At 35.2% G+C, this 23,713-nt stretch overlaps 1 protein-coding gene across 5 annotated transcripts in view; it reads left to right on the top strand.

The window, feature by feature from the left end:
* The window catches only part of LOC138134728 (LHFPL tetraspan subfamily member 6 protein-like), a 103,794-nt gene that overhangs the window by 26,666 nt on the left and 53,415 nt on the right, over positions 1 to 23,713 (top strand). The gene's annotated exons all lie outside the window — the stretch shown is intronic.

The raw sequence follows: 23,713 nt of genomic DNA, 5'->3' as shown, positions 1-23,713 counted from the left end.
ACTGTCAAAGTCATAGCCGCCCCTTATCTAAGTAATTGTTGATAGCACCGTATTAGCATTTAACATTTGAACGTGTTATTAAAAATGCCCCGCAAGGTGAGACATTTATTAAACTCTCAAATTAGTTGTTTCTTTTAGTTGTTATATTAACTTTTTTAACATGCTGCGCCACTAATATCTCTACATAACCTCAGTTTTTATGTTATGACATTTTGCACCTGTCAACTCTTCTTACCTACAGAGTTGCCATATAAATTTTCGTACATAGTTGCCATATTTAACCATAACCATTTTGAATCACTCATATCACTGAGATAAACTAAAAAATGTAATAAAACTACAGAGGAGTTATCAAGGTTTTCCACAACGCCTTTCACAATCTATATCGATCCCAGCATTCGCTAAAATATCGCATTCAAAGGTCGCATTTAAAAAATGTTTAATGATACTTTTTTACGTTGTTGGTCATTTAAGCAATAAGGAAGATTCTCTTGACTTGCGTCACGTAGTTTGTTCGACAAAACTAAGAAGTGTTTTTCTGTTGGCAACGAATTAAAGGTGTCGAGCGTTCATTACTCGTCGTGATTGATGAGGTGCATTCTTTTCTACGAGTGTATCAGTCCAAAATAACGATGGTCGCAATTCATTGCATTTTTTGCCGGAATGCTAATGGTGCCTCCTAAATTGGACGTCTTTTTTGGTAAATTACGTTGGCACTATTGACCTAAACTATTTCCGCAACACGAAGCTGTTGCCAGTCATACATCAATAAATGCCACTTCAGCACTCTAATTTCTAGTTGGAATTTTGGTAACTAAACTTTCTACGAGACCGTTCTGTCTCTGGAGGGTTGTCTCATAATTCAGTATTATAATAATTTTATTTTCATTATGTAGCGAAATTTAATCTTAAGTTTATAATCTCATTTAGTTGGTTAGTTTTGTCCTTAATATTCCCGAAAGAAGAAAGTTCGACTGTGCAACAATTAATTTCTGATGCTGAAAATACAGCGCTTATGTGATAGTAACAAGATTTTCTTTCGTGGCAAATTTATTTTTGCCGACGGACCCTTTCTTGTAAATTTTTTCAAACTGATTAATAACTCGGTTACGAGTTATGAATTTTTAATTGTGGAAGATAAGCGAGGACCTTGGTACGGTGCCCTACGTCGGGGTATCACAAATAGCTTAATTACCAGACGCATTATTTATCGAAGACGCAGTAAGTTAAACCCTTTGCAAAATTTATTGCCTACGTGCCATCCCTACGCAATATCGGGAAGGTTATTATTATATGTATTTTTTTCCCACAGTCGGCAAACCGGTTTAAAACCGCCACCGAATAAAAACGCCTTCTACCTTGTTCGGTAAATATAAATTTAAGAAGTTAAAAGCAAAATCTGAAAGTGCCATAGATCATGGATTTTGACACTAAATAAAAGTTTGCGCCTCAGGTCACGTAACTAAGCTATCCGTGAGAGCAAAGGGAGTCACAGGATCGTTGGCAGGAATCATACTGGAGAATGGAAGCGCAGGGGGGAAATATAACTAACTTTTATACATATTTCACAGCTGAATAACTTTAACGACTGCAGGTGTGTCGCTTCCTCGGTGGGAATTTTTTTTATTGGTTTAGTGTCAGCCATGTGCTTCGGTGTATAAATATTTTAAATGAAAACACTAAATTTCTGGCGATGATAAAATTTCGAGGCGAGAAATGCGTGTCGTATCAATAACAATAAACACGAACATTGATATGCAGTGCGGCGGATGAAATATGATGGCGTATCTTCGTCAATTCGTCTTCTTTCTGTCTGACAGTTATTGCATTTTATTGCGGAAAAATCGATTAAAAGACGTGAACGAGTGCAAAATCATTGAAAGCAGCTAAAGCTAACTACCTTACCTACCCTGAAGGACCATTAAAAGGAATATCATTTTGTGAAAAATGAACAAAATCTTAGGCAAACCCTCAATATTCATGTTTAATGGGTTTTTATATTATTTATGGTCGAATACTAATGCTTTCATGTAACCAGTGACAAGGATAGATTTGACATCTATATCAGATGGCATCAGTTAAGTGAAGAATCTTCGAAGACAATGTGAAAGGAAACCGGTTACGAAGAAAAATGTTAAATACAAAATTAATTAAGTAGCAAGAACAGGTCAAGTACGGGATTTTCCAACAGTGAAAATAAAAAGAATTTGAAAAACAAGAAATAAACGAAGGAGAAGGGAATAACACCGGATAGGCGATTGAAGCTGTGAACGAAGAGAAGCGAAAGTCAGAAAGTTTATTTATAGTTCATAAAGTTAAAGTTCTTTTCATCGGCTTCTTAGCATGCCAATATTAGCTTTTCGGCAGATTTAGAGTAGTCATATTTACCGAAAGAAAATTTTACTTTCGCCCGTTTCGGCATCGGCAGGAATAGTTTTGCTCTTTATCGGAAAAATTTAGAGCGACAGTTATTTAATAGTAGAGCCGAGAAAAAGAATCATTTGAGGTCGTACAACATCTGTAATGAAACTGAATGCGTCCGTTGAATCTCTAACTAAACTGATAAAAATCTGGAAATAAAGAGAATGAATTTGGTTCGATGGTTAAAATAACACGAGAAAGAGTGACGAGTAAGTTTAAATGGAATAACTGGAATCCCTGTCATGTTTTAACAATCAAGAATCGATCAGTTGGAGGAGCTTACGAAGTGTCAGATTTGAGATTTTCCAGATATTATTGGCATTTTTCTTTCCGACCTTTACTTTATGTTCACGGTTTCATCGAGTTCAATATAGCTTCAGTCATTGCTCACAATTCGACAACGACAAAGGACCCCTCTTTTAACAAGGCGAGAGAATATTAAAATAAATAATTTAATATATTTATTAACTTTTATACGCCAAAGAGATTTTTGTGCTTTGTGCATAACAAAGAATGTTTCATTAAATTATCATTTACGTAACTAAAAAAGTGAGCCGTGGCGTCTTTCGAAATATCCATTAACGTTTCTTATTCTGCATTTTTTTTCTGTGATTTTTCTTGATAATAATCTCACGATCAATATTTGACCTATCACAACAAAGTGTGTTGAAACCAATATTTTTAACAGATGTCAATAATCTTCTTATCTGAAATCTAAAATATGTGTTGCATGGACCTCGTTAAAATTAAAATTTTTTGCATATCGTAATGAAAGTGGCACCACTTTTTTACACGCACAATCGTAGTGAAAGTTGCACTTTTTTACACGAAAAATCGTAGTGAAAGCAGTACTTTTTTGCATCATTTTATTCCATCTCCTTGGAGATGATTATCAACGCATACCTATTTTTTTTTGTCATTTTTCATAAATCCTTTTAGACCAAATTTCTCAACTTACATCGATATGCAAAAAAATAGTGTGTACAACACGTTATGAAAGTCTCTTTTTTTACTTATCTGCAAATTCGTGAAAAAAAGTATGACTTTCATAACTAGTTGTACAAATAACTATTTTTGCACGATATAAATGGTGGATGCGCCGGGAAACAGCAAAGATAAATACATATATCAATAGGTAGCTCTGTTGTTTTACGACCTGAGCAAGATCTGCAATTTATAAATATTGTAGCAGCGAATCTAAAGGACAAATCCACTTCCCAAGTGAATTATTTAAATTGAATTAAAAAAATATGTTTCGGGAAATGTGTTAATTGAACTAAAAATAACATTTTGTTGAAAACATAGTTTGATGCATTATTTTACTTAAAGTTCATCAAAAACCAGAATTTTCATAAGGTCTTGTTGAAATATTCAGTTCACAATAATAGAAAAAATTGTATTTTAAAAACACCAGGAAAATCTCCAGGGAAGCCTCTATGCAGGTATAAATATTTACTATTTGTTTTGGCTTTGAAAGGCTTAGCCAACATGTATAAAACAAGGCGGAAAACATACTCCTATAATATTTCTCAAAGCACAACTTGCAAAAGTTTGCAACTAACATCAAGCTTCTGAACTAAGACAGAACAATTTTAATATGTAAACATTTTAGTAGTCGAGCTTGTGTTTTAGTTTTCTACACTATACGTACTTTAATTTTGTGAAGCAAATGAGCAATAAATCTTTGCAGTTTAGATTGTTATGAAAATTTTCGTTCTAGTAGAAATAGAGGAGATGATAGATTGGTATTGGACATTGAAAATGTTACTACAACATCAGCACATTTGGATTTTTGCAGGACCATCTATTCGTGTTGAAACGGGAAGGATAATGGATAAAAGTGCGTACACATATTTTTCGCCGATCGGCATTGTACATAAATCAGAGTTGAAACGTCATCAAGTAAAAGAAAATACCTTTCGTCGCTCCATAAAAGATTTATGTGCTGTTAGAAGATACTTTTGGAGAGACGTAAAAGATCAAATCGATGTTTTCGGGCTCATATGTCTCTTTATAAAATTCACAATAACTCAAGTGAGAACGTACCGTATATTCGTTTTGCGTGGGGTATTGTGTTGGGGATTTATCGCCCCATCATCCACCGAAAAATTAGAACTTATCGACAACTCGTATTTCACTGACGACCATCTCCCGTGTTTGTTTGCATTTGTTATTCAGGATTTCGCGGTGAATCGACGAACCTAGGTCGAAAATCAAAATTTTAAGGTCCGGGAGTTCCACGAGAGCGACAAACGTTTAAACATTGGCCGTTGTCGGTTAACTCGAGTTCTTTACGTCACTCAACAGCTCATGTATAATGCAAGCTTTTGCTCTGTGACCAACCGCGATATTACGCATTCAGCGTCCATTAACTGTACGAGTTCCTTCCGGCTGGTTGCCTCCACCACGGTGCACCCCCTGTCTGCCCGGATTCTCGAGCAACTGTCACGTATTCAAAAGTCTCCTCGGTAACTCCACCGCTGACTTGACTATCAACGCTGCAAAGACACAGATATCCAAAGCGAGGCAAATATTCCGGGGACGACGCCAATTTACCTAAATCGGCAGAATGCCGGCCCCAGTTATGATGAAGGATGAAAGCTCAAAGCTTACAGAGAGTGAAACAAAAAATTAAGTAACAACTCGTGCTGAAAATTTACAAACAATTCCAAATTAATAGTAGGTACGGTGGTAACGGCTGTTCAAAAACTGTCACGTTTGGAAAACTGCACTTAAAGTCTGTCTCAATTCTAAATTTCCACCAACACTGCATTCTACGTTGGAAATACAACCGGCAACACTGTTTGGTGAAAAATGCGTCAGATTGTATTTGTTAGGTTATCTGTCAATTTCCGTTTTTATAACTCAAAATTTTAGAATAAAGGAAAAGAACGAAAACCTTTTTTAAAATGCAGCAAGTAAGTAGGTAGAAAATCAAATTCTAAAAGCAAAATGAACAAATTTTAATATTTTTGAATCATGTTTGTGAAATAATTATATTGCCAACTTTGGTTATTAAGAATCCCCAATTTAGAAATATTTTTATTTTGCCAACATAATTCAACAGGTGGTTGAAATTTAGAATTGAGACAAACTATAGGTTAGATGAAGATAATAAAATACGAATATTTTTAATCGTAAGTAACATGCGTTCAAAAAAATTTATGAGTAAGTTGTCCAGTGCTTGCTTCTGTTTTCGTTAATATGCAGATCCGTCAGTTATCAAATCACAGTTGTCAAATGTCGTTTATTCAGTGAATAATAATCAGTTATGTGATTTATTTCGTTTGCAATAAACAATTTTTTTTGAATCAAGAAAGGAGAATTTTTTCGCTTTTTTTTTTACATTAAATTTATTAACATTTATATTACATTAGTTTACATTAATGAGGATCAAAGTGAGGTTATGTATCTGAAAGAAATGTCACAGATTTTGTAGCGAGAAAACTGATTACCAGACTTTTTTTATCAAAGAACCACCAACATCGCAATTTTTACCCAAACTAGAGCCGGCAACATTGTACGGTTTTGACATAGGGTGAAAATTGTAATAATATAAAAATTGAGGTTATGTAGAGATCTTAGTAGCGCAGCATGTTAATAAAGTTAATAACAACTAATTTGAGACTTTAATAATGTCTCACTTTGTGAGGTATTTTTAATATGAGTTTCAAGGACATTAAAAATGACAGGTCTTGGCAGGTGTAGCTAATAGATATCATTAAATTCCATAAATTTAGTAAACTTTTAGCAAATCTTTTGCTAAATACCGAATACCGAAATAATTAATGGTTAATTCATAATTTGTGTTTTACTCCATTTTTAAAAACTTGAATAGCAGAATCGCTTTTTACAGAATCAAAAAAATGTTTTTAAAAGCTGAGACAGCTAATTTAACGGTTCAATTATTATTCCAACATTTTATAATATCATTCCCTTTGATGTTAACATTTTCACGTTTCTATTAATACAGTAATACCTCGTTAATCCGAACATCCAATAATCCGGATGATCCAGTAAATCGAACCTCCTATTTTTTCCATTGTGTACCTTGTAGTCCGGATCTGACAAGTTTCAGTAATCCGGATTGTCACACTTCATTTAGAATAATCGGAATTTACTTGTTTTAACTTGTCTGGAATAGGCAGAATGCAATATGGCTCCAAAGGGAAAGCACGTAGTGTGTTATGGAAGTCTACGTAATAAATTTAATCACCAATAGAACTCTTTAAAATAATTTTTTTTTACATATTGACCTTTTTTTAATCGAATAATCTTTTTTACATTTTTCTAACCCCTAATGTCACATTCCGCTTGCGGGATAATCATCAATTGAAACGAAAGAGTAAGTGAATATATTTTTGTGTGATAAAAACTTTACAGTTTTTTTTTAAAGAAAGAACGACCACTGTTGTTTTTACTGTTTTTTGATCAAGTATTTTAGTCGAATAATTTTTTTTTTTTGGTCCTTCGTTGTCAACAAATGTGTAAACACATGAGCGGGTATGAATTTTACGGTTCAAATTATACTTAATTTTAACTTTGTTTTGAAGAATTTGCGGAAAAAATGATAAAAAGTCCATTTTAACGTGTCTTATTTATAACGTCCATTTATAATGTCCATTTATAACGTGGACTTCCAGAACAACCGGTATATCATTCATAATTATGTATTCCATGGTTGTACTTGTTGGTACTCTTATTTTAATAATAAACATTATTTTACGTTCTTAATAACCGATTCTTTTGTATTTACTCGAATGATCCAGTTATCCGGATTTTTTAGTAATCCGGATGAGTCTTGTTTTAATTAGTCCGGATTAACGAGGTACTACTGTACCATCTTGTGTTACTAAATTATCTAGATTTAAGACGTAACGAGAATTTTCTTACTTCAGTATTTAAATTAACTCCCTTTAGTGAAAAAATTATTTCTTTTTATAAAGTCAGTCTTATCCAGTTCTTTATGTTAATTGAGTCAGAAATAAAAAGTTAACAAATTTTTAATAAGATCATTGTAAATTTTTCAGAAACTATAGCAAAGTGTGGTTACAGTAATTACTAAGGGTGTATTAAAGATTTAATTAAAAAATGTCGCAAAACTTAGAAATAATGTTTTTTCCAGAGACGTCCTTTTAGCGGTAACAGCTCTATTGAAAAGTCTATTTCTCGTCTGGAATTAATTACTTCTCCTTTATTTAATCCAGATTTTTTGCGTCCCAAATTAAATAAATATTTAGAGTGTTGTGTCTAGAAACGTATCTTTTACATCCAACTTGTAAATATTAGGTCTGGAATCGTATCTGCTTTCATCTTTGTAGAATCAGTGCGCAGTAAAAGCGTTAAACAACTGTTTTACAAGCAGCATCCTCATTGGGACGAGTGAGGACTGACCGAAAATAAGCTTTATTTGCTATGCATGGAGGTAGGCTAGCCGTCAAAGGTGGCCCCAAATTGAGAACATCAAACGAAATCAATGGTAGCAATACTAATTAAACACTTTCACCAAATGAAACGCTTTAGTAAACAATTATAAATATTTACACTCGTTTAGCTCGCAGGAATTTGTTTGATCTATTAGGGACCCTGCAGAACGGTGCGGCGAAGAGAATTCCGCAGACAAGCACGCCCGGCTTTAATAATAATTATAGTCCGAAGTAGTATAAATTCGGCGGTCCCAAAGACTTGTTAGTTGTAAGTTTAGATGTCATAAAGGCCGTTGCACGAGGGCCCGAGAATGGTGGATTGTGTGTTCTCAGACAAGCCACCAACTAATTGGATAACTTTTCATATTATTGCATACTTCCAACCCCACACACGATAATATAAACATCGAAGGACAAATTTCTACGAATTACACCTAAATTGGACAATGGTACGATCAGAGATTGCTTCAGCTCGGCTGGATTATTTGGAATCTTCCGGAAATATTACGTTAGGTTCGGGTTTATTGCGGCATGTCTTAGCTCTTATCCGCCCTTGTCACATGTCAAAAATGGCATCTCAGGGACGTTCCGAAATACGATCTCGGAATAACAGCAATATACTGTCTGGAGAAATGGATAAACAGTAACATAGTATTGTTTGTTGGTTATTTTTGAGCGCAGCGTGTCCGTGCCGAGAGAAATAATAAAACTTTCTCGCCATATCCATTGTCTGCGATATTCTATATTTTTAATACGAGCAACGAAACATGTCTTGTCCCGCAGGAAAACTATTGGATTTGGACTTTTATTTCTATTAGATTTAGTTCTTTGTGAAAAGTCTTCGATAATGATTTTTCGGAGTACGTTATACCTACGGCGAACTTTTCTAAATAAAGAAAATTCTTCAATTTACACTTTCACGAAGTTAGTTTATTTCCTGGGGATCCTGGAAATAACTATATCCTGATGTATATCTAGACAAACATTTGACTGACAAAGATTAATATTACTTTTTATGCAAGTCCCAGTTCTGCCAACCTTCCTGTTTCTCTCTCTCACTCTCTCTCTCGACTGTTGGGTGCACGTTGATGGTATTGTTATTCTCACACCAAACGGCGGCTTTAATTGAGACGTTAAAATGATTATAAACTTAATTAAACAATGTACAAAATTTAATAGAGTATCAGGCTGGGTTATCCGGAGGGCGAACTATTCCTTATGCTCGTAATTAGACCTTACTTTAACTACTGGTGGTCCACATTACCAGCTGGTATCTAGATGGAAATTTCCGACGGACTTCTTGGAAGTGTCATCATTACGACGCAATTTCATCCCCGCATTCGTACAACGCTCAATAAAAATGCGTCCACTCGAACGTAACGCATTTACAAAATTCCCACGCGGAAATATTTTTTACCGCGATCTTAACTCTTTGTTGAAGACATAATTTCTGCGTGCTTCAGTAAACCCGCCGACGTTTGTCGGCGTCTAAAGTTTCCTTGCACAAAATGGAACGTATTAATTTAACAATGTTCAAATCTTGTATCGTTCCTTATTAACGAGTTCCTTTATGGCGGGATGGAACGGCTTTATTGTCGTACAACACTCAGATAAAAACAGAAATAAATGTATTATAATGTACTTGGTGTTATCAAATTTAAGTGGCCATAACTAGAGTTTCAGCAACAGTGGAACTTTTGCATAATCTCGAGATTTATATCTGACACGATGCGATGGGGCGAGATCTAAGAACGAGGGAGTTCTAAATGGGTCAGTTTACTTCAGAACTTTCCAGATTCCCATGATAATGAAAATTGTTAAACATTTATGTCCACGAAGATTTCAGGTTGGAAATTTTGACATAATAAGTCCCAACGCTCAAAACTAATTGCTTTCAGAAATGTAAATGGCAGTAGGGTGGTTCTTCTAGTGTATTCTTACATTCAACACTTCAAAAACAGAATTTTTAGTCAGCAATATAGAGAAAAAAGAATAAGAATTTGTAATAAAAATGTAGCTTAACCTATTTGTTATTAATTAGTGTTGAGAAGTGTAAGAAGTTATTCAAGATATTTTCTCGCCAGGCTCTTCTTTAAGGTAAAGAAAATCTGGAGAGGATTAAAAGTATAAATCATGAAGTTTTTAATCAAAAGCCTCAAAATGTCGCTCATCAAAGGAAGTATCAATTATGGGTGGTCAGATCCAGCAGTAAAGACTCTGACTTTATTATTTCCCCTCGTTTAAAAATGCAGACTCGTTTTAACTTTGTACATTCCCTGAAGAAAATGATGAGAAATATAGAACCGAAAGAATGTAAAGACTTTTCACGAAGGGTACAATGTCTTGCACCGTAATTTATATTCTAGCGGTGTTAAATTAAAAATATGTTCCTGGCAGAGTCTTAGTGATTTAGCAAAATGTGAGAGTTCCTGGTGGTAATTTTCTCATGGTCAAAATAACGTAGGGGCGTGTATTAATTTGGAACAACAGTGCTTTACCCAGACACGCCTCCCGTTAAAAATATTCCTTTCCGCGGAAACCCTCATTTAAATGAAATTTCCAGGTGACAAGTCCGGCGAGGGTTGTAACAATGAATTTATATTGCATTCGAAACGAAAACGGCAGTAACGAATTTGATGATTGAGTTTGATTCGGGGCGCTTTATCATGCACACTTTTCTCATGTGAATGAAAACTAGCTTTGCTTTTCTGACTTGATTATTCAATCGTTATGCCGGAAGAACTACCCTCTGAGCGGCAACCGATCGGAAGTAAAGGAAACTAGGTACTCGACTATGATATCCATTTAAGGGTGCACTTTTATCGTCGTTTCTCTTCAGCTCGCTTACGTCGAGCCTTAATCTGCGAATGTTGCGTGCAAAGGCGGAATGTTTGAGGATCACTTCATTAATCATTTGCAGATAAGAGTGAGCTTGTACAAGTGTTGCTTTACAACTGTTGTTCTGCCGGGATTTCACATAATATTTGTTCGTGCACCCCGTATTGAATCTCGAGTAGACAATGTTACTAACCCTTCATAATAGAATGTTATTAAATAGAATGCTCTAGCTCGGATGAAGTTGCGAAATCGTGACACGGAGTTTCTCTCAGACGTTCTCAGTTTCTCGAGACCTTGCATTTTCTTCCTCTTTTCTTTTCCAAAACAATTCCTACACCCTTTTTGACCCCTTCTTTATTTTTTCTGTTATTTCAATTTTTTGTCTTTTAATATTCTCAAATTATTCTACACACTTCGTATTGACTCTTAGAGAAGACGTGCTTTCAACCCTTTGTAACAAAATGTCATTAAATAGAATGCTGTAGCTGAGACGAATTTGTGAAATCTGAACAGAGAGTCGTTTTTGAAAGCTCTTTTATTCATTTTGTGTTCCTTTACTTACTACATAATGACGTTTAGACTTCTTTTCAATTTAAATGTATTTTTCAATTCAATACAAATAATCACAGAAACTTTAATCTACATACTCTTAACGTTTAAAATTCTTCTGATAACGTTCCCAAATCTCTGACCTAATAATGACAAAGTTATTTATTTAAAAAAATCTTTTTCGTCTAACTTAACGTTACGAAATTGTCGGCTTGTCACACTTCTCGACTGTTGCAAGTTTCGGATAATAACTTCAACTTATTCGAGCATATCTCAAAACAATTCTCCACTGTGTCTTTTTATAGTTTAACGAAGACTCGTCTCAAACATAACTTTTACCGAACTGCTGATTTTACAGAAAACATTTTAGTTGGAATTGCATAGTTGGAGCACTTAAAAGAGGTTTTTTGTGTCCTAGAGAAGATTTGCTAAGTTTTAAAGTTCATTTTATCATCGTGTAACAATGACTCCGCTTTCTCACTGGATTTGTCGTTGTTATTCCTTCGGTTTGAACAAAAGGACTTAAAATGAAAATCTAGCGTTCTTCCCTGCGGAATCATGAATTATCTTGTTGAAGGATTCGGCTACTTTAATTACACTGCAGTTCATTGTATTTTTAAATATGAAATTCAGAGATTCAATTTTTTAAAATTTGTTTATGTAATGTTTTTTAACGGGCCTTCAAATAAATTTATATTTAGAGCAACCTATGGAAATTCAATTGTTTGCAACATTTTTCCAGCGTAGAAAACGACACAAGAAACGTCTGATATTTTAACGACATAAAATTACGTTAGAAAATATTTTTAATTTTTGTAGTGCATTCTCCCTATTCCCCCTTCAGGGAATATGACAATATGAAATTGGGAAAAAGCTTACTATGTAACCTGTGTAACTCTGGAGAATAATTGGTTACCTACAAAAATTACTTTACACTGTTAACAGAATTAGAATGTCGCCTACGCCTACTCTAAATATATATTTATTTGAAGGCCCGATATTTTTTATAACGGGTAACTATTATAATTTTCACTTGGAGTTGGCTTTGAACGAGTTTTTATTTTTTCTGTTACTCTAGACACACGCAAGAACGAACGACAAATGTCAGTCAGTACAATTGAAACATAACCTATAAATTTTGCGCGGCATCAGCATAACATGAAATTTTTTTGAAACTTGTCAGTGTCTAAGATGCAACGGGAAACAAAAAATGATCCATAGCCAACCCTAAGTGAAAATTTTAATAGTCACCCGTTATTTAATGATTTATTTATTGCATCATTGTTTTTGATGGATTCTGGTACAGTTTCCAAGCCGTTCTATATTTTTGTCACTATTAGAGATTTTTTGTCTAAACCTGTGACATAATACATTGTTAACTAACTGATAATTTTCTGCAACATACATCATTACAAGTTTTCGGTAAGAACCCCGACCTTAATCGAGTAATATTTCAAAATAATCTATGACTTCGCCTCTTTCTAGTTCTCCGGAGACTCTCTTAACGATATTTTTCCGTGGTAATTACTGGCGAATCGCTGACGTTGTAGTAAACTTCTTGCAAGATGATTAAAACGGCACCCAAAGTGCGTCGTAACGTGGCCCTCCCTCGTACATCGAGAGGGCGGAGGTCACGATATGCAAACGTGTACGTATGACCTTTTACCATCAAGGCACACCTGACAGATCAAGGGAATCCATTAACTGTTGCAACACAGATTCGCTCTGCGGGGAATCACCCGGACATACACTTCCGGAATGATTGCCAACCGACGGGAGAGACCGCTTTACCGCTGTTGTTTCCGGATACACGGATCAGACTGCCGGATGTTAGAGAGACAACAAAGTGAAACACGTTTATCATATCAACCAACTATTAGGGAACTTTCAACGATGACCCTCGAACGATCGAGGAGTTTTTACACTTCACTCAAACTCGACGTAAACGATTTTTAAACAGACGATTAAAAGTTAATCACGAATACAAAATACGACAGAGTGGTAAAGAATTAATTCATTTTTAGTGAGTAAGTTTTTTGTTGACGTTTTTGTAATGCGCCTCACTTTTCTTTTGGAAGACTTTTTTCCATAAACGTTTTCCTTGAATACTCACTCTTCCCGAACAGGGAATATCGTTTGTTCTCTATTTCTCACTTAGTCTAGTTATCATCTCTCACTCAAGCTTTTTCCTTTATCCTTTGAAACTGTTCTACCAGAAATTGCTTTAGACACTACTCTACTCTTTCTTTTTTGATAAAATTCTTCACATAATTTTTTTTTCATTAAAACGTGAACGACAGGGAACGTAATAAGTCAAGCAAGTGGATAGGTAAAGCAATCTTTGTATTTCTTTTTGAACAAGTGCAACACAAAGAACTCAGTATCATTGTTATTATAGTTGACTTCACTTAATACCGAGAGGATTGAAGCGACTTGAATGAACTTTTATTTAGAGCTTCATTTCGAGGACGAATACGTCCTGTTTCTTTTTTCGATGTCGGCCAATAAATTTGTTTTAACCGAAAAACGATACACACTTTTAGACGTGACAGGTGGGGAATGTTTAAAAAAATAATTTTAGCTTTGAACAAATTTAATTAAACCGATAAAAGGTATTAATTCTGCTGTTGAATTGAAATTAGTGTGCGTTCTGAAAAGTCTGGGATAAATACGTTTGTGTATTTTTTGTTATTTCCGTAGTGGTGAAAATGTTCCATTTTTTAATTGAATTGTGCAGAAGAGAGGCGCCCTTTGGTTGAATCGTCCAAAATTTAATAATTTGCCGCCTTTCATTTGCGCCCTTTACTCTTTGTCTTGGTTAACGAAAAGTGCCAAAATTGAACAGCGCTATATTTGATTCCACCATCAAACTTTCTTTCATGTTATTTCAGGGAGTGATTCGGCCGAAATTAGCTTTGCAAATTAAATTCAGGTGCGCGAACGAATCCTGACAAAGGAAGTGTTTTAATTAAAATGATCCGGCCCTGGGCTTAATTTTATTGTCAAATAACGATTAATATTAGTCGGGAAGGAACGGCTCTTGCAATTATCCTTTGGTCCGATTAAATCATGCGATCTCGTCAATTTTTCCATTTCTAATCGAACGGGCGTAATCTGTCGGGAATCGGGGGAATAAAGAACGGTCGAAATCGAACATTCGTTAATGTGGGATCCGTGTAGACTAATGCAGGTCGGTATGGAGCGGATCAGGAAGCTCCATGCATTAATTAAAGGTCTCCAATGACCGGCGTCCGCGTCCTGTAATGTGAATGGGATTAGTAGAAACTAGACTTGCGGTGCTTAATCGGATCGCGTACTTCGGGATAACAAATGACCGTATGAGGAATAAATTGTTTAACGCTCTGGGATCCCTTGGTCAGACGAAATCCCGACCTGTCCCGGATGAACGGACTCGCCGCTAATTGATGGGGCACACCTGACTCTCCTCCGGCTGGAAAATCGCCGATTTACAACGGCCACCTCCGACGGCTTCATCAGTGCCGGATGGATGAGGATATGATGAATCATCAAAAACAGGTGTTTGAACTGGCGATGGGAAGAATCGTTCCCGGACTAAAAGCTCATCGATTAAGACCCATCTTCTCGATCGACAACGACAAATTCATTTTGTCACTCGGTCAGACAAATCGACTCATCAACACGAATTTATTTAAGTATTTAAACCGCAAATTGTTTTACAAAACCTATTTGCGCTCTGTATCGAGACTGAACTAGTCCAATTAAACGATCAGCGGGTTGGAAATGGTGGCGGCGTAATTCCATTTCGTTTCGCTAAAATCGACGATATACCACGAAAGCTGAAACTTCGCGTCTGAATACGAACGAAGCGAAATGGAGAGTGTTAATATAGAGGATTTTTGACCCACATCCTACTGACAACTCCTCCGACACTGGTTTTGATCGATCTCATATGTGTTCAATTGGATTCAAGTCACTCTTACGATTTGGAGATGTTGAGACACAATTCAGACATAATATTAGTTCGGAGAGAACCCACAGCTGTTAAGTTTCTCGAGGAGAAATTTTAAGTCTCAAAATCCTGACGTCCTGGAACAGACTACAATTTATGCACACATCATGTTCCCATGCTGTAAATTCTGAATATGATTTTTCTGTTTTTTTTTTCGTGTTTGTTATTTCGTAGTTTGTTTATAATTTGTTTCAACTGTAGCAAATTGCTATTAAAAGGCGGTAATCCGGTTTGTTCGCTTCCAGTTGAAACGTTGTTACGATTACAATAACGGAAAAATATTTACTATGAAAATAAAAAGGCATATCAAGTTTACTTTTAACGAATTGTTGGTACTTTTTTTTCAACTATTGGTGACAGCTCTGAGGATAGATTTTATACAGGATTAGGAAAGTCACGACGTTATAGAAAGAGAGTGAAGTTACTGTGGCGTAAAACGGACTGAATAGGCCCAGTGGTGTGATAACAGGTTTATGTATACTGAGACCAGGACGAAAAACGAGAAAATTACCATTTACTAAGGTTAAAATTCTAGTTGACTTTTTTTAAATGAGGAATTTTTTTTGTACAGAGTTTTACTTGTAATAGAAGGAACGGAAGAATTAATGAGTACTAGATCGCACTAAAATGAGGAGGGGACCGAGTGGAAAATAGTAAAATAAAAAACGAACCGAGGTGGCGGACAGAGAGAATTCTTTTTACATTTTTCCATTTTATTAATAATAAAATTTGCACCTTTTCATTAACTTTTATTTGTCCGTCATAAAATTAAAACTGGGAAAATGTGTCTGGGAGCTGGGGAGTCTCCGACATCGATATGAACTAATGGTCGCATCGTTCCAGTTCTTCCTATAAAATACTTTTTTTAATTAGCGGTATTACGAATGTGAAAAATAAAAGGTGGCAGCATTATGAAAAGACAATTAAAATGGCATTGTTTTATTATTATTAAAGTCGTATCCGTATTGTTATGACGCTAGATGCTGCGTATTTTATCTGATAAAAGTATAAACCAGTTCTTTAGTAAGCATAAACCCTCTTACAACTCTTTTACCTTGAAATGAAATTTTAATGAAAATTACGGCTCTAAAATTAAGCAGTGAGCAAGGCAAAATACATATTTTAATACGAGTAATGACGGTAATGATGAAATAAGGATACAAAAATCATAAAATTTTATCAAAGACAAATAAGTGTTGAAGTTTTTAACAACGTTTTAATTTGAATGTATAAAAGCAACAAAACATTGGGAAAGTGGACAGTGATATTGGATGATTCAAAATGATTGTGGATAAGTATGGCAGCTATGTGTGTGGGGTAGAGTAGAGTTGACATCTGTATGACATTTCATAAGCGTGCATTTAATTTTTTTATACCATTGCACATTGATTTGACAATTATCAAATTTGCGCGACTATGAATTGTCAAATAAATGTCAACTCTATCCTACCCACATACATTTTCGTACATGGTTGCCATACTTATCCACAATCATTTTGCTTGTTGTAACTCTTAAATTAAAGTTAATTTAATACAATAATTTAAAATTAAACCAAACCATGTGGAGTTTGATATTGGTATATTATAGTGCTTTAGTAATGTATATTTTGTACCACCATTAACAAGTAGTTGTTTTTTAATCAATATTGTATTTCTAAAGTGGGCATTCTTTTTCAGGATGTAAAATAAAACATTTTTTTACCCTTTATTATCCTTGCGCTTAAAGAAATTTTACTTAATTTGCTCAAGAAATAAAGAAAACACAAAGTGATTTGTTGCCTTCACCAGTCATAATTTTATGAGATAAATTGTAAAAGAACTCTAAATGTGCATATTTCAACATGGTAAGAGTTTTTTTCACATTTAGTTAGTTACCTAAATTATGCAATGACAAAAAATAATCAATGCTACCTGATTCATAATGTGTTAATTATTTTTTAGGCAATCTTAATGAAAACGGTAATTTTACGTACTCACAAACGGAAGAAAAGTGACTCTTTTTTGGACGCTGACCGTGGCTCCATCTATTGGTCTATTTAGTAAGTTAGCAACGAAACCGACAAACCGATAATTATTATGTAAATAAGTAATTGTATTGCAAATAATAAATTTCTAGTTTTGTTGGCAAGCTGATTACAAGTACTATAAAAAAAATATTAATATGTATTAATAAATTGATCTATGTATTGAAAAAGGTACAAAATAAATTTTTCCAATGATGTTTTTTGCTTTGTAGTTCGCCTAAAAAATATAATGTATATAATGTGTACCTCTGCCAAAAAATGCCTTTTGTCCTCGCCTGTTTTCTCACCTCGGCTGCGCCTCGACTTGAAATCCCACTCTCTGGCTAAAAATATGCACTTTTTGGCTTTGATACAGAGATAAATATTTGTTGCAGTAACTTAGAGACAACTTGTATACATATAAAGTAGTTTATTCTTAGGCGTGAGATTACAATACTGGATGCGGTCGTGTGTGTAATCGTTCCACTTATACAGAAATGTGGTGCTTTATACACACGTGTATAAATATTTATGGTTTTTTGTAAAGCCATTGTTCTTGTACTTTGCCAAGAGAAGTAATTTATTTTTTATAAATATGCGGATCGATTTTATATTTCCTGTATATTATAAATTTTAAAATTTATCATAGTACTGAAGACCAGCCTAGATATGTGTAAATGATAACGAATTGAATTATAACTTTGATGTAGATCATTTCTTAAAATGTTGGCGTTCTTTACTAAAATGTAAACCTGCAAGTTATCACCAAGAGGTCTTTCAAAAAGATTTAAGTACGTGAGCCTCTGTTATCGTCGGGATAAAACGGATTTAAGGTTTTTGCAACTAAATTGTTAGATATGGGTCTATAGGGACAAAAAACACAAGTAGGAAGCAAAATTAGCGTGATCTACGAGAAGGGGACGTGGAGAACGAAATGTGGAGGTTTTAATAATGCATAATTGCAAGTTATACGTATGTGTGCACGAGATAGAATGTTAGATCAGCACAAATTAAGAAGAAAGTGGGGTTTGATAAATTTTGGTAAAATCTCAACATTAACGTGAACTCGATTTCCATTGATTACATTTGGAGAAACGCACTTTTTTTGATCTTTGTCGAACCGGTAAGTCGTTGCTTGGATCTATTAGCGCGATTTAATGGTTCATTATTTTCCGAATATCGAATTTTCGATGTGTCGAGCAATCCCGTCTGGCAAACAAAAAGATTTAACCTCGTTTAAAAGTTTTTAATGTTCGTAAATAAGTCGCGGAATTAGGGGAGCAAGATCCGATACCCGATGAAAGTTTCGTTCATCACTGATGAGAAAAAGGAGCGATGTCTGGGAAAAGCGAGGCATGATCCGAAGTCGGCCCATTTCAATGAGCTAAAGACCAGCACGTGCTCGGAAAATTTGCTGTGAAATTTCGGCAATAAACTGTAGCAAATGAAGAGAGGTCTAACCTTAAATCTCTTGTCATTACGTTGTAAGCGACTTCGGAGCCAACGATTAGGAGAAGGTCGAGCGAGCAAATTGCAACGCGCATCACGTAATATGGCCGGTGGTCCTCCTCGCTCTGCCCCCAAACGCACCCTTTTGTCTCCCGCCATCAAATATTAACATATATTTGTTTAAAATCCGGCCACCACGTACCCCTTAATTATTATTACGAGGCACAAAAGACCTGAGAACTGGACCGCTCCCTCGACACCGATTCTGTTAAGTTCCGCAAATAAAATTAAAGGAGATCGTTTTTTTTTCCGATGCTGATGGGAACTGCCGCATGGGCCGTTCCATACAAGACCACAGCTTCGGTTTTTCTGGAGTTAAGCAGCTACACTCCCCACTTCAAACTTACTCCCTCCAAATAAAAACGAACGGCCAAAGGTAAAACCATCTTACCACGAGATATCTCTAACTCCACTAAATCCAAAAGTAAGATGCCAGACATTTTATTTGCGATTTGGTTTTGAAACATGTTTTAATTGTTATTTCTTCATTACATTTGATTATTATTCAGGACCCCGAACATTTTTTTATTTGATGTTTTTGTAATAAGGGCCCTCCCACGTTCTTTCTGGAACACTCTATAAAAAATCTGTTGCTGCGGTTAATTTAATTTTGGGTCTGTTGATGTTTCAGGGGGATTAGAGAGATCCTTCTTTGTGAAATTAAAACGGATACGTCCCGTTCTCATTAAATTATGTTTTATTCCGATGACGTTAAGATCAAATCCGACCAAAGATTTTAATAGACTTACTTCGGGGTTAATTTAATATCGAGTGTCGGGAGCAACTTATTGCAGTAAGGAATTATGCTGCATTAATACACTGCATTTGCTTTGGATGCTCAAGTTTGTGATTACCAAACACCATTTAACTTTGTTATAAAATATTTACCTTAAACAACCTGTTAGTTAGGGGCTCGGCGGTTCATTAGTTTCACCACTGACTAATTTCAGAGCTATTGATTTTGTTGGAAACTCATTAAACAATAACGCGTGTTGCAACAAACTTAACGTTCGAGACGATTAAGTAATGATTCTGCTTGAAATAACACCAGACCAGTGAACATTTTTTACAGTTCATTAAAAAGAAAATTAATTTGTTTGTGAAAACAACCCCGAAAGCTCGCGACACGGGACCAGAGCTTTATCATTTTTCGATCGTAGTGTTTTGTCGACGAGACGTGTACATAATAAAAAAATTATAAATAAAAGTGTTGCGCTTTTACGGAGGTACTCTTATTTGGAAGGTTAAAATTTACGGGTCACGTCCTGCCACGTCTCGTCTTAAGAGGTCCTGCAACAACAAAAAAATGTAAATTTGGGCCTAAAAGTGATATTTGACTTTTATTGCCCAAACATCACGATATGATGGCGGGAGTGAGCAATTCTTTTGTGTCTATCCCGAATAACAGGGGAAATAAAAATGTTGTAAAGCCCCATAAAATATTCACTGATGCCCCATCAAATATTCCGCAACACCTAATTTATTTCCCTGTGCGTAATTCCCCCCAAGTAAGAGGACTAGTACATAAGTAATTTCGAGCCCCGCAGGACTCGAGACAATTATTATCCGCGCAACTCTCTAAAACTCAAAGCAAATATTTTTCGGTTGAATTTTTAATGAAAGAAGAAGCCGCCAAGTGTAAGGAAGGATGTGTACGATGCCTGGAATTTTTATGAAAATTTCGGCGAGACGCTCAGTCTAGTTCGGCTCGTGCGGCGTTTATCCGTCAAAAAGCTGATTAAGAAAAGCTTTCGAAAGCGTTATAAGTTATTCATGAAAGCTCCCGTGTCTCGAGCAACTTTTAGTTAGGTAGCTATATAATAAAATAAGTAAACAGCATTCGAGCTTTGTTGATAGATTCATTTAAGAAATTATGCTTTCGTTTGTCTTTCTGATTATGTTTTTTGCTTGTGTGTGAAGTTTTGTATTTATACGTTTCAGAAATTGGCAATCGCGAAATTGCATTAGGGGCCGGCTAATTTTTACAAACAATGAAAATTTCCCTGCAAGTAACTGGCGAGCTAATTTAATTTGGAAATAACCAATTTCACATGGCTTGAATGGGGAGGCGTGCAAGAAAAACCAGATTAGTGCGGGTGAAATCCACCACACTAACGCCGTTTTAATTTCTTCCAACAACAAAAACCCTTTCGGATTTTCAACATTTCGAGGATCACTGATCAAAAATAAATTATGCAAAATACCAGGACAAAAAGCTCACGGTTGCCAGTTTATCTCGTCCCCTTTTACCTTCTAGATAAAGCAGATTTCTCGCGTTACCTATCCTGTCTCGCCGTATCCTCAGATCCGAATTTCTTGTGTGCTTTTACCGGTAATAGGCGCAGTTTTAGGTCGCTATCGATTTCTTCACGGGGCTCACACTTAATTCGAAACTAGAATCGCCCGTTTTGATACTTTAATCCGGACCTGGACGCTCAAATGGAATTCAGGACGTGGCGCTCGTCCTGCGGAATTCTGCAAATTCTCTTATGCATATTTTTGTAATTGTAGTGGAGCAGCACGACGTCATCTCGGCCGACAACTAATTTCAATAGAAATTATTTTGCCGGATGAAAACTCAATCTAGAGAAAAATGGATTCCATCCTGGTCCTATAAATTATTCATATATACCTATACAGTTGTGTAAAAGTTTGAAACATTTTTTATCGCGTTTTTAACCCTCATGAAATGGCTCACAGAGCCAACAAAACGAATTTACCGAAACGGCTTACTGTCTTATAGAAAAAAATGATTGGACAAATATCCAATACTTTCAACAAATTGTACCAATAAATCTTTTGTCTACTTTCTGTCGACGTAAAATTAATTTCTGGTGATTAATTATTCGTCAACAGCTATTGCTTGTAGTAGTGTTTAGTTTAAATCGAAACTTATCGGTACATTATCGATCCTGACTGGCAAACAAAGATTTATTGCTCATTTAACCGTTATTAATCTTTGTCAGTTCCATGAAATACTACTTCACAGTTTCTGTGACATTAACATTATTTTTTCAGTCAAAGTGGTAAACATTATATTTCACACCCATCAATACACTAATGTATTTTTAACCAATATCTATCTAATTCAATAGTTGTAAAAAAAATCGAACCAAATCTTAATAACAGATTATCATTAAGAGTAGAAGCGAGTCATTTTGTGCTAAGCCGAGAGATTGAAGACCGAGACGAAGTCAAGGTCGCAACTGGGCGAAGCACAAGAAGACCTTCTGCTCTGAATGATATATGTATACTATTTTATCTTCAAGCGGATCACAAAAAAAATCAGACATGAGCTTATTAATCTTCTTTTGCTGCAGTTACAGTAAAATGACAATTTTCGAACTTACAATTTCAAGGTTCAATAATAAAGTCTACTAAAGCCTAAAGTTTACTTTTTAACGTTAAACGCCCATCTTGCTATTTTTGATTTTGACATCTGTCATCCATGCACAAGGGCGGCTCGTGTTACCCCACAGTGGAACCGGTTAAATATTAGGTAATAATTTCGTTATTTCGCTTTTTTAGAGGTTTTTTTTAATAGGGCTCATTTAATTATTAAATTTTTCGTGTAATTATTGATAAATAAATCGTGAGAAATGCTTCAAATGGTCTTACATTTGACTCGGTCGAGCCGCCTGTGAACATTTCAATTCCTAGGATTTGAAGTTTTTCAAGTCCGGTGACAAAAAAAGGCCACTTCAACCGTTTCTATAGAGATACACAAAGGCGCGATTTTCAAAACTTCACGACACTTTTCACAAAGTAATTTTTTTAATTTCATTAAACTCTGTTATTCCTCCAAGTTGCTGCAAAACTGTGAAATAGATGGTTTTAATAAGATTTTTAATAAACACGGATTGCATAGTTTTACGTTTTGTCATAAGATTTTAAATGAGAACTAGTTTCTTAAGATTGTCGCATTGTTTTTTTTTGTGTCGACAGTGGAATTATAAATTCTAGAGCACATTGTCTGTCTGCAGCTTAAGAAAGAGTTTAGATGAAAGACAGACGTCGAATGTTCACAATAAATGTCAAAAATTGTCGATCATGAGGTGACAATTCTGTGAAAATTACAGCGACAATTGCTGTGCGAAAATTACTCTGCTGGGAAATTTTCGAAGACACAGTTTCCTGAACAGATACTTGAATTTAATAGTCCGACGTGATTTGATTGGTTTATAATGCATTTCAGTTTCATCATAAGGTGAAAGATTGCGAGCGCCTTGGTAGCTTCTTATTAAATTTTATCTTTCTCGTGTGTATTGTAGGGGTAAAATACGATCTTACGTGGGATATTAACGAGATCCATTTGTTGTTTATGATTTGTCACACAAGGAAAAACGTTTTGAAAACGTTAAAGCTTGAAACGTTTAAACGTGTAAAAAGAGGGACGACGGTAATTGACTAGGGGCGACAATATGTTTGCCATCCCCCGGTGTTAACGCTGCTAAGAGAAATATAATGAAAACCCTTTGTACGACTTATGATCTGTCAGCAGCCTTCAGGCACTACAAGGCAAGGGTGCAAAATATGATAATAAATCGACTTCCTTGAGCAAATATTTTAAAGGAAATTCGAGTCAAGTGAAACGACAAAAAGCTACTGTAAATTTTTTTGAATAAATATTTAATTCAATATCTGAATTTATTGCCGCGGAGGCATAAAAATGTTCATTTTTTATAGGTGCACGCGTGAAATCTGAAGTGGGTTCGCACATTTAAGATGAGATATAAAGCCGTACACGCAATAATACTACGTTAAAAATTCAACGGCAAATATTATTTCGGAATTTATCCCGGAATGTTCTCGTTCCCGGATTACTTAATGACTACCCGAATTAGAGATTTGATTATTTTCGTAGGTTGTGAAGTCTTGGGGCGTGAAATTAATTTAATGTCGTCGTATATAACTATGTAAAGAATTAAATTATCTCGACACCCTCTCATAACGCGGCGAATAACTAAAGTTTAGAA

Source organism: Tenebrio molitor, chromosome 7 (assembly GCF_963966145.1).
Source record: "Tenebrio molitor chromosome 7, icTenMoli1.1, whole genome shotgun sequence".
Taxonomy (NCBI): domain Eukaryota; kingdom Metazoa; phylum Arthropoda; class Insecta; order Coleoptera; family Tenebrionidae; genus Tenebrio; species Tenebrio molitor.
This window is presented reverse-complemented; position numbering and strand designations above follow the sequence as displayed.